The following is an 8649-nucleotide window of genomic DNA, read 5'->3' on the forward strand; positions in this document are numbered from 1 at the left end:
TGTTAACCCAGTCACAGTGTGGACTGAGGCATTCGGAGCCTGTTTAAGCAAAAGTTTTCTATAAGGACAAGATCTAAAGGCTTACAAAGGTAAAGACAATGGCCTGGTGGGAAGAACTCTAGTCTAGCACTGAGATTTGACTCTAGTTCTAGGTTCATCTTAGCTCGGTGTGTAACGTTGAAAAAAATTGGCCGGGTGCAGCGGCTCATGCCTGTCATCCCAGCACTTTGGGAGGCTGAGGCAGATGGATCATGAGGTCAAGAGATCAAGACCATCCTGGCCAACATGGTGAAACCCCATCTCTACTAAATATAAAAATTAGCTGGGCGTGGTGGCATGCACCTGTAGTCCCAGCTACTGGGGAGGATGAGGCAAGAGAATCGCTTGAACCCGGGAGGCGGAGGTTGCAGTGAGCTGAGATCATGCCACTGCACTCCAGCCTGGCGACAGAGCGAGACTCCATCTCGAAAAAAAGAAAAAAAAAGAAAAAAATCCTTACTTTCTCTACACTCTGATTTCCTCATTTGTAAGATGGGCAGTTTTCAGAACTTAGCAGCAATAAGGTTTCTGATAAAATCAAGAAGCAAAGGAAGTAATATTGCCTTTTTGAAGTTTTGCTGTAAGATCGACATACCGAGGTACAGATAGAGTCACCTGAGAAGCAGTGGCTCCCAGGCCAGCAAGAATGTACAAACCTGGCTCTGCCATTTGCTGATGGATATTAGGCAAGTTGCAGATTCCCCGGACATCTCAATCCTTTCATCTGTAAAATGTGTGGATTAGCATGTATCTCATGCTCCACTGGGAATTTCATAGCAAATATATATACTATAACATGATTGACCAGATAGATCAGTAATGTCAACTAGAAGGTATTAGATGAACATTGTCAGTCTCCAGTCAAGCACTGTTTAGGGGAGAGGAATTCTTTCAGGTTCAAGCATTCTGGCTTTTAGTTTGGAGAGGGATGCAGGGATTGTAACTTACAATCTTCAGATATTGAGGCCATTGATAAGTAATCTACTGTAAGGTAGATGCCTCCTGGTATTTTGAAACAGCTTTTCTAATTTCCCCTGTTATTGTACGCAAGCAAAGCAACCTAGTTATGTCTTGGGTAGGTGTTCTCATAGCCGTGAGATGCTACTGATTTGATGTGGATGCAGAAAAAAATGGAAACACTGCCTTAATGGGATGGAATATACCAAACATGCATTCTTAAATCCTAGTGCTGGGATGGATTATGTGAATTACATTGTGGAGCTGCATATCTGTCTCCCCTCTTCCCTCCCTGGGGGTTAGGCTGGGTTTTTTTTTTTTTTTTTTTTTTTTTTTTTTTTTTTTTTTCAGTTTTGTCCTCCTGAGGCTTAGCATCTAAGGGAGACAGGCATAAATTAACAGAAGTGGCATTCAGGCTCATATTCATTTTAGTGTAAATCAGTTTCTTAAAGTGTAGGTATGACAGGGTGGGTCTTTGCACCTTCTAGTGATGGACAGCATCCCACAACATAGTGGTCTAATTGAGGTGCTGCACTATGAGTCCTGCCTGTGTCAACCAGCCTTCCTTCATGTCACACTACTGCTGCTAGAATTGCTTTTTACATCTGCCTATTGCACCTGACTTGGGCATGGATGATATGAGGTAATAAATGCTTTGAAAACCATGAAGGGCCACAGAAGTTCTAGTGTTACTGCTGTGGGACAAGGTCTGGGAATATGAGAACCAGCAGCAGCATGGGTGCAGCTGAGAGCCAGATGGTGAACATCTGTCACCAAAGTGCAACATTCCTGAGCACTGGATTTATAAGGTATTTCTTACTCGACAGAATTGACTTCATGGAAAGTTTGTAGTTTGACTTTGCCTTAGCCATGTTGATCAAATAGGAGTATTGTGCACGCTGCAGCTAGGCAGAGTCCTGGGCCCTTTAAAAACCTTGTCAGTGACTCCCACTGCAGGCCCAGCGCAATGGCTCACACCTGTAATCCCAGCATTTGGGAGACTGAGGCAAGATCACTTGAGGCCAAGAGTTCGAGACCAGCCTGGCCAACATGGCGAAACCTCCTCTCTACTAAAAATACAAAAGTTAGCCAGGCGTGACGTTGGGTGCCTGTAATTGCAGCTACTCGGGAGGCTGAGGCAGGAGAATCACTTGAATCCAGGAGGCGGAGGTTACAGTGAGTTGAGATCATACCACTGCACTCCAGCTTGGGCCACAGACGGAGGCTCTGTCTCAAAAAAAAAAAAAAAAATTTCTCTCCATGGGAGGTGACTTATTTCTCTAGCAATCAATCCTGTGAGTGATTTAGCATGGCAATTCATGAACACTGAGTTGTTTCCTTGCTCTGATTGTCTGTTGCTCAATGAAATGGCTTTTAGCAGGGCTCAAAGGTGAAGCCAGATTCTCCTGCACTAATAGGATAAGCATGGAGACACCAGTGTTCAGTGTGGCCTCTGGTTGTCTGAAACTTTGCTATCAACTATAATACCTTGAAAGAATTAGGTTTCTAAAGTGGGATATTGTACTGCTGTTTGTTATATAGCATCTAGCCTTAGGAAAGGGCAGGAAAAATTTAAAAGCACATCTGTAGGTACAAAGAGAATTATAATAAAAATTCAGAATTCCTAGGCATATGACCTAGACTAAAATGTTTTCATAACTAAAAATGAAATCAGGGTCATTTATAGTACAAACTACCACAGAAGTTAGGGGATGGAGATAGATATGGAAAAAAAAAGCAAAACCCAGCCTAACTCCCAGGGAGGGAAGGGGGCGACAGATAATGCAGCTACACAATGTTTTTACTATCTTGAGTTCTTTTTACCCAGATTCCGTAGCTAAATCCAGATGTATTAATAGCCAGAGACTACATAAGAAAGGATGAGACTATTTTCTTGCTTAATTATCCACACAGTAATTCAGAAATGTATATTGAACACTTTTTACATGCCAGGCACTGCTGGGCACTGGAAATATAAAAGTAAGCAAAACTGAAAAACTATCCTGTCCTCCTGAGGCTTAGCATCTAAGGGAGACAGGCATTAGTCAACCCTGTGTGGCTGTGAATCAGCCATGATGCTGAATGAGTGCTACAAGAGAGGACTGTGCGGCTGGGAGGGCTTATAACAGGATTTGACCTAGCCAGGGAAGATCTGAGGAAATGATGAAAGAATGGAAATCAATATGTAAGAGCTCGCAAGGCAGAGTGCGATGCTTCTTCCTATACTGCCTGCTTCTAATGAGCATCCACTTCATTGAACCACCTCTTCATTGAGCCAAACCTACCACACAGGGATACGTTCTCTGGAGGAAAGTTGAGCAACTATTGCATTTTGGACATTAGAGTATGGGTGGGCTGACAGGTATGTGTATGTTTATTATCCAAGACAGCCAAGGTGTTTATCCTGTTACAACATCCCAGAGGACAGAGGCTCTTATTTGTGACTCTTTTTTCTTACCTGTAACACCAGAGGCATAACTTACATCATAATGCTGCATCTTGTTGACGCTTCAATGCTCACAATTCAAAGGTGATTTCTGAAGCACTTTGTTACAATGGGGACAGCTCCTAAATCCTCCCACTCTTTTTTTGCCTCACCTTGGAGTCTTGGGCTCTGTTGATCACTGACTCTGCCAGGTCTTTCAGCAGGCAAGACAGCTCAGTTAAATTGGGTTTGGACTCCATTGTAGTGCATGCATGAGACAGCACCCCCAATCCCCAACACCCACACACAAACTTTAAATATTTGTAACAGAATTATTACCATTAATATTGCTTAAAGGCTAACACATTAGCCAGAACCTAGATGTCTTATGGAAATTTTTTATTGCAATGTTACTTCATCTACATAAAGTTGTCCAATCACTGAAACCTTCAACTGAAATAAATGGTAAGCTTTTTGTTCTCAATTCTGAAATCTGATTCATTAAAAAGGCACATGGGGAAAGATGATATAATACAACAGGCTTCTTCATGGCAAGCAGTTCCCTAGATGTATGAGGTAATTGGAAAATTCAAGGCTGGTCTCTCAGGTGCATATAATTTATACAACAGACTCGAGATAAGGCTGATTTTTTTCCAAGTGGTATTTGTTTAAATGACAAATACTGAGGTTTGGGAGAAGAGAAGTCTGGCTTATAAAAACAGACACCAAGGAGATCCAAACTAAAAATTCTACCAATTAGATCTTTATTCACTGATCATAATATTAAGTCTCCTCTACTATGTGCCAGGAACTGTCCTACATGGGGACAGTATGGTAGTTTAAAAATATCAAATCCCTGCCCTCATAGAGCTTACAATCTAGTATGAGAGGACAGACAACAAACAGAATATATATATGTTGGCCTGTAATCCCAGCACTTCAGGAGTCTGAGATGGCCAGGAGTTTGAGACCAGCCTGGGCAACATGGCAAAACCCCATCTCTACAAAAAATGCAAAAAATTCACCGGGCATGGGGGGATGTGCCTATGGTTCCACCTACTCCAGGGCTGAGGTGGGAGAATCACTCGAACCTCGGGAGGCAGAGGCTGCAGTGAGCCGAGATTGTGCCACTGCACTCCAGCCTGGGCAACAGAGAGAGAGAGAGAGAGACCCTGTCTCCAAAAAAAAAAAAAAAAAAAAAACCCACAAAATAAAACATATATATATGTGAGATAGCGATGAAACTGGGCAACTCTGGGGTGGGAAGTTGCTATTTTGTACAGGGTAGTTAGCTAATAGGGTAATATTTGACAGTGGAGCGGGAACTTGAGAGGAACATGAATCATGAAGGTATCTGTGAAAAAAGCATTTCAGATGGAGGGGCAGTGATTCTAAAGGCCCCAAGACAGTGCTTGGAGTTTGAGGAGCACCAGGCAGACCAGTTTGGCTGGAATAGGGTGATGGAGGCGGATGGGTGGGCAGCAAGAGCAGGGATCCAGATCATGTGGGGTCTTACATGCTGATGTAAAGACTCGCTTTTCTGAGATGTGAGGCCAATGGACAGTGGTGAGCAGAAGAATGACATGAGCTGACATATTTTAAAAGATTTCTCTGATATTGGGTGGTCAAAAAAGACAAAGATTGGGAATTGACCATTGGATTCTGTAACCCAGAGTTTACCGGTAACCTTGACAAGAGCTATTCAGTGGAGTCTTAAGGATGACAGACTGACTGGATTAGATCTTATAGAGAATGAGAGGGAAGCTAGAGATACCAAACAACAATTCTTTTGAGGTCCTTTTAAAGAGGAGCAGAAAGGGGGAGAGGTTGCTAAAGGGGGATGTGAAATTCTTCTTGAAAACTCAGCCCTAACATCCAATGCGACTATATTTGGAGAAAGGGCCTTGAAGGAGGTGATTAAGGTTAAATGACATCATGTGGGTGGGGTCCTAATCCAATAGGACTGGTGTCCTTATATGAAGAGACACCAGGAGCACACACACATGGGAGAAAGGCCATGTGAAAACAAGGTTGCCATCTGCAAGCCAAGGACAGAGTCCTCACCAAAAAACAACCCTGCCGGCACCTAGATTTTGGACTTCCAGACTCCAAAATCTGTGAGAAAACTAATTTCTGTTGTTTAATCCACCCAGTCCGTGGTATTGTTATGGCAGCCCTAGCCAACTAATACAAAAAGGAAATTCGTATTTTAAGAGGGAATATTGTACCATGTTTATTTTCTGAAGTAAGCAATCCGGCAGAGGGGAAAATTACTGAAGCAATGTTTTTGGGCAGTGGCTATAGAATGGGATTTAGTATATGGGATAGAAGTTGGCTCTTGATAGGAATCGAGGTAGATGTGTACATGTGATAGGGATGCTAGGGAAATTTCTCCTCTGAATCCTTTTATATTCTTGGTGAAATAGGAAGCAAGGTCATAAGTGCAGAGTAGAGGTGGGGTAGAAATTGGAGTTTGAGGGGAAGAAAGTATGAATTGTCTAGAAGCATGGGAGAATTAATGAACTGGGGAGATGTTTCAGGTTATTGGGCAATGCTAAGAGCCCACTGAAATTAGTGGTCATAAATTTAAAGTGAGACTAGTCATCACGCTTTTGTTTTTTTTGCAGGATCATTCAGTTGGGTTAGATGGAAGGTTGGATCTAACCTGGGTTGGAGTTTTGCCAGGCAAGAATGAGAGGGAGACTATGCAATAGAGTGATTATAGTGATGATCTATAGAATCTAAGCTGGGAAGGATGAAGGGAAGGACCTGAGGTGGGTGAGAGAAACAACAGGAAGGTGGCAGAATCACTGCATTGTGGGCTCCAAAGAGGTAGAATTAGTAGTCAGGTTATTACAGTGGGTGAGCTGGAAAGGTGGGAGGTTGTGGTTGCAGGATGCCTGAAATTGAGACTATGCAGAGGGTGTGGTTGGAATCAAGATCTAGGGTATGTAAGGCTAAGTAGGGAAAAAATAAAACTGGGGAAATGATCAGAGAACTAAGAAGTCTGTGTAGACAATGAGTCATCCCAAGATTGATAAGGAGTTGTACCAGAGTCACAGCAAGCTCAATGCTATAATCTTCAAGGAATGAAGGGGAACGATTTGGGGCTCAGTAGATGGCTGAACCATGGAGGAATAGCAAGCTGTATAGCTGAAAGGCATGAGCTCCAAGGCTGGCCATTTTTAGAAAAAAAAGTAGGGCTAATGCTCTAGAACAGGGTTTCTCAACAGCAGAACCACTGACATTTTGGATTGGATACTTCTTTGTTCCAAGAAGCTGTCCCGAGCATTGTAAAATGACTAGCAGCATCTCTGACCTTTACCCACAAGATGCTAGTAGCACCTTGCCCCAGTAGTGGCAACTAAAAATGTCTCTGAGACTTTGCCAGATGTCCTCTTAGGGGCAAAGTCACTCCTGGTTAAGCACCACTCATCTCGGCCAGGCACAGTGGCTCACACCTGTAATCACAGAACTTTGGTAGGCCAAGGTGGGCGGATCATGAGGTCAGGAGTTCCAGACCAGCCTGGCCAACCTGGTGAAACCCCATCTCTACTAAAAATACAAAAATTTGCCGGGCGTAGTGGCACGTGCCTGTTAATCTCAGCTTACTCTCGGGAGGCTGAGGCAGGAGAATCGCTTGAACCTGGGAGGCGGAGGTAGCAGTGAGCTGAGATCATGCCACTGCACTCCAGCCTACGTAACAGAGCAAGACTCTGTCTCAAAAAAAAAAAAAAAAAGAACCACTCATCTCAAAGCAGCAGTAATAAGCTAAAAGGACATATACTTCTGGGCTGAGTGACAGAAGGAGTGAGGAAGAGCAAATAGCTAATAATTTGAGAGGGTGACAGGCAGGAATGTGTTTTGGGAAGATCAGATTTAGGTTACAGAAAGAGGCTGAAGGGAATGTTTCCAGAAAAGGGTGAGAACGCAGAGAACATCTTAGTATTTACGGGTATAATGTAGCCCATGTCTGTCAGCCTCAAGGAGGAAATGTATTCCACAATGATCTGACAGTCATCATCTAATTATTTCACTTCCTTTGCCTGACCCAATTCGCCAAATGAGTCATCCACTTCTTAAGGGATCTTACAATGCAGATTTCAATAATTATATTTAATACATGCTGAGTTTATTGCTATATAAGAAATCAAGAGTTTCAGAAGAACACACAAAATATATACAGTGAAGACCTTGGCAGGGCTGAGGCACCAGTGCTATGTACATCCTCTCCCCAAATTCTCCAGCAGCTAAGAAGGCACACTATGAGTGAAGGCACAGTAAGAGTCAAAGCTCCCAGTTAACTTTCTAGGTATATAGATAACAGTGAAGACTACTCTACTAAACAGTGAAGACTATTCTACTAAAAAACAGAGCTGTGAGAAGGATGAAGGTGTCTAGATTTTCTGTATAAGTAGAACTGTAATAAATGTATGAGGTTCTATTTCAACACCATTCCCCTTTATTAACTTTCTATTTGTATGCCCTTGACCAAAGAGTAATCTTCCAGGCTTTGGGGCAGAAGGCTGACATGGCATAGAGACAGAGGAGGGGGACACCACCAAAACAAGATCACATTATCATGATCACAAAACGTTACCAGTAAATCCACTGAAAGTATGCTAACAAAAAGCGGACAGGATGAAAGGAGGTTTCTAATCTCTAGGGGAAATATCTAAATAATGTGTAGCTCAGAGAAAAATTAAAAAGGTCATAATAGGCCAGGTGTGGTGGCTCATGCCTGTAATCCCAGCACTTTGGGAGGCCGAGGCAGGTGGATCACAAGGTCAGGAGTTCAAGACCAGTCTGGCCAACACGGTGAAACCCCGTCTCTACTAAAAACACAAAAATTAGCTGGGCGTGGGGGCGGGCACCTGTAATCCCAGCTACTCGGGATGCCAAGGCAGGAGAATCATTTGAACTGGGAGGCGGAGGTTGCAGTGAGCCAAGATCATGCCACTGCACTCCAGCCTGGGTGACAGAGCGAGACTCCGTCTCAAAAAAGAAAAAAAAAAAAAGGTTATATCAGAAAGGAACTAAACTACCTAGACCCTTCAGTTCCAGTGGAATAGATACCTCCATACTGTACAAAATGAAAAGGAGTCTCCTGTGGTAGAAAAAGAACGTTGCCAACCTACCTTTAAGAGAAATGTAGAGGTGGCTTTTTGTGCTCAACCATCCACAAGTACAATCAGCGAGTAACTAACAAAAGAGCACTTGAACTCCAG

The sequence above is a fragment of the Symphalangus syndactylus genome, chromosome 12 (genome assembly GCF_028878055.3).
Source record: "Symphalangus syndactylus isolate Jambi chromosome 12, NHGRI_mSymSyn1-v2.1_pri, whole genome shotgun sequence".
Taxonomy (NCBI): domain Eukaryota; kingdom Metazoa; phylum Chordata; class Mammalia; order Primates; family Hylobatidae; genus Symphalangus; species Symphalangus syndactylus.